Here is a 3,910-nt window from a genome sequence, read left to right as displayed (position 1 = left end):
GTCTAGGCCTCGTAATGTTATTATTTCTTTCGATAACAAGTTATACAGGATACCTGAAGTAGCACCACCTACAATCATCTCTTTGATCTCTACGAAGAAATGTAGTAAGATCATTTCCTAGATTAGTATATCTGTCTTCTTTATGATTCTCCCTCAAGGTGAGAAGAAGGTTTTGGCCACATTTACGACCTCCAAAAAGGGTTCCTTTTCACAATAATATCAGGTGGATAAGTTCGTGGAGGAGTATAGAGATATCTTCACCTCACCCATAGGGGTAACCCTACACTATCAAGTCAAGCACTCCATCAATATGACCCCAATCACGACGCCACCCAACGATCCGATCTATCAATGCTATATTATAGAGAATGATGAAATCAAGAGGGAGATTTAGGAGTTGTTGCAAAAAGTGCACATCATGCCAGGTTCATCAGCCCGGGAGATAGATCATGTTGGTACAAAATAAGGATAGGACCTGGAGACTCTATATTGATTATTAGGTGCTAAATAAGATCACTTTCCCGAATAGATAACTAATCCCATAGATTGATGACCTGTGGACTAGCTCAAGGGGGTTAAATATTTCAACAAGATTGACTTGATGTATGGTTATCACTAGGTACCAATAGAACCCTCTGATGTGTGGAAGTCTACCTTCAAATCCAAGGAGGGCCTTTTCAAATGGATCATCATGCATTTCGGGTTGACGAATGTCCCCGCAACCTTCATGTGGCTAATGGATGAAATATTGGGGCCCTTCACGAACTCATTCATTGTAGTGTATTTGCATGACATCCTAATCTTCATCTAGAGTTGGGAAGAGCGCCTCCACCATATTCGACAAGTTCTCCAAACCCTACAACAACAAGAATTGTGTTCCAATGTTGAGAAATGTGCTTTTGGTATGCCCGAGGTTCAATATATGGGGTACATCATTGATGAGAGTGGCGTGCATGTGGACCAAATGAGGATACAATTTATTTGAGATTAGCCAGCCCCAACCACTCTAATAGAGCTTTGCAACTTTCTGGGTCTTGTCAATTTCTACCACAGGTTCGTGTTGGGGTTAATCTCATATCACTTAGCCTTTGAGTCAAGTCACCAATGGTGGAACGAAAGAAAATTTATTTTGGTGTGAATCCCAATAGAAGGTATTTTTCGAGTTGAAGTAACGTCTCTTCTCTACATGAGTTCTCACAACACTAGACCTACAACAACCATTTGAAATTGAGAAATATTCGTCCGACTATGCTATTGGTGCAATTATTACTCAGCAGGGGCACCCAGTGGCATATCACAATGAGACACTTTCAGACATAGTCCGAAAGTATCCCACCTCTGAAAAAGAGATATATTACATTGCGCAGGCTTGCTAATAATGAAAGAATTACATTATGGGGAAGGAAAGAGTCATGGAGATAGACCGCAGTTCATACAAACACAAGGAAAGTTGCAAAATGATCGCCATCAAAAATGGTCCACATACCTCCAACAGTTCCAGTTGAACATTATGTATAATAAGGGAAGCACCAATAATGTTGTAGACTACCTTAGCCAATCGAAACGAGACTTCTGGGTCGTGTAATATTTACAAGAGCAATCCAAAATTCAGCAACAAATACCAAATGCTCCTAGAAGGCAAGAAAGTTTGTAATTTTCACCTCCAAGGTGCATTTTTATGCCACTTGGAACACCTCTATGTTCCTTCAAGCGAGCATGCCAATGTTATCTAGGAGGTTCATTGGCCGAACTTTCAACAAGATGTTGGGAAGTACATTAGATCTTGCACTACCTGTGCCATTGCCAAACCAACTATGAAGAAGTAGGCCTATATACTCCTCTACCTATTCCTAGGCGGCCTTGGGAATCCATCTCCATGGATTATATATCAGGCCTTCCTTCTACTAAGCATGACCAAAAATGTGTTTTTATGATCATCGACATACTCTCTAAGATGGCCATTTTTGCAGCCTCAAGAAAAGTATCACAACAAAAGCTACCACTAAGCTCTTCTTTGAACAAGTGTGGGTACACTTTGTGATCCCATAGTCCATTATCTCAGACCGGGATATCAGGTTCCTGAGTACATCTTGGTTAAGGCCTTGGTCGATGCTGGATACCAAGCTGACTAAGTGCCCGACCTTCCACCCCCAAACGAATGGCCAAATAGAGGTCGTCAGCATGATGATCACATACATTATGCACTTGTACAACTTGAAGCATCCACGCACATGGGATGAAACCCTACCCTATGTCCAACATAGTTACAGCAGATCTCTCCATATCTCAACTAGTGACATCTCCTTTGTGGTGGGATTGGGATTTTAGCCACTATGTCTCATTGATGTGGCCATACCATTTGCAACTACATAGATAGATTCAGCTCATGTCTAGGACAAAACTCAGAGGGATAAAAACTTCATTGAGAACATTCAACACATCTGCCAATAAGTTCATGGCATATTGGATAGAGCCAATGCTAAGTACAAGTAGTGTCATGATCAACATCTGGTGCCACACAACTTCCATGTGGGCGACAAAGTTTGGTTACATTTGTAGAAGGAGTGTCTCGCTGGGGCCCACCACAAGATTTATCCGCTTTGATATGGGCCTTACAACATCATGAAGGTTGTGGGAAAAAATTATTTGATCTCAACATTCCCCCATTCCTTGGCCTGCACCTAGTGTTCAATGTGGACCACCTTCGACCGTGCTTTCCACCATTATTAGACACATCAGACATTGCAGAACACTCACACCAACAGAGCTAAAACTAGAGTACATGAAATAGGACATAATTGATGGGATCAGGGACATGAAAATCATGAACACTTGAAAATAGAAGATCCAATTGTGTTGGGTTGTCAAAGATGGCCAACTCCTACACCAAGGCAAGTGGCTCACCAGGGACCAAGTTCAGTAGTATTTTCCCCATCTCATCGAGGCACTCAATGCAATGTGGATCATTGATTCCTAAGGGGGGAGGATTGATCCAGGTAGATATTAGTGGCCACTCATCTATTCCACTTGGACCCACACCATCGTTTCTTTTTAGTTTTGTTAATTGTAGCACAACATACTATTTTTGGTAGCTTTTCAGGTCCTAAACTTCTGGAGTCGTTTTGAGGGAATAAAAAACATTTTCAGGGAAAACGGAAACACTGAAAAAGTGCCACATTGATTTATTATTATTTTTTTCAGCCTACTCTTCGAAATGATCGAAAAAGAGGTATTATGATAGCCAAACAGAGAGCATATGCCAAAGTTACGACCCTGATAAGTTGACGATCGACCTTACCACAATTCGACCCACACCCTTTTGGTGCTTCCTCTCATAGGGTTATGTTTTCAGATCTTTAGGGTATTCTCATTTTCTCTCAATGATAAAAGAGGCCACTAAGCCTCATTTTAACATAGTTCAAAGGGATGTAGACGTCACGTCTCTTCTCTGAGATAAGCTACCATCACCTGAGCTAGTTTATTTCCATTTTGTATGTAAGCATCTTTCAGTTTCTTCATATTAATGAAATGTAGTTTTATTTTTGTTGCATCTCGGTTTTTAAGTTTGTATCTATATTATGTTGTGTTCCTATATAAGTTAGGATCCTTTTGGGTATATTTTCGGTCAAATTTGTTGGAAATTTAAAATGTATTTTAAATAACAAAAAAAAAAATGAAAATTTATTTCACAAGATTACTAAAGAAAAACTTTAAAACCTAAAATAATTAGAAAATAAGTTTTTTACCATTCAAAATCTGGAAACATGCATTTAATAAACATAACATTGCAAGTAAGAAAATAATTTAAAACCTAAATTGTAGTTTTTTCGGTGGTTTCAAAGCATTTTCTAGGTTGTTTTTCGTGGTTTTCTAAGTTGTTTTGAAGGGTTTTTTTAATTGTTATATGCAG

Source organism: Pinus tabuliformis, chromosome 9 (genome assembly GCF_031772625.1).
Source record: "Pinus tabuliformis cultivar Carrire ecotype Pingquan chromosome 9, CPIR1, whole genome shotgun sequence".
Classification (NCBI taxonomy): Eukaryota; Viridiplantae; Streptophyta; class Pinopsida; order Pinales; family Pinaceae; genus Pinus; species Pinus tabuliformis.
Note: the sequence above shows the minus strand (reverse complement) of the source record.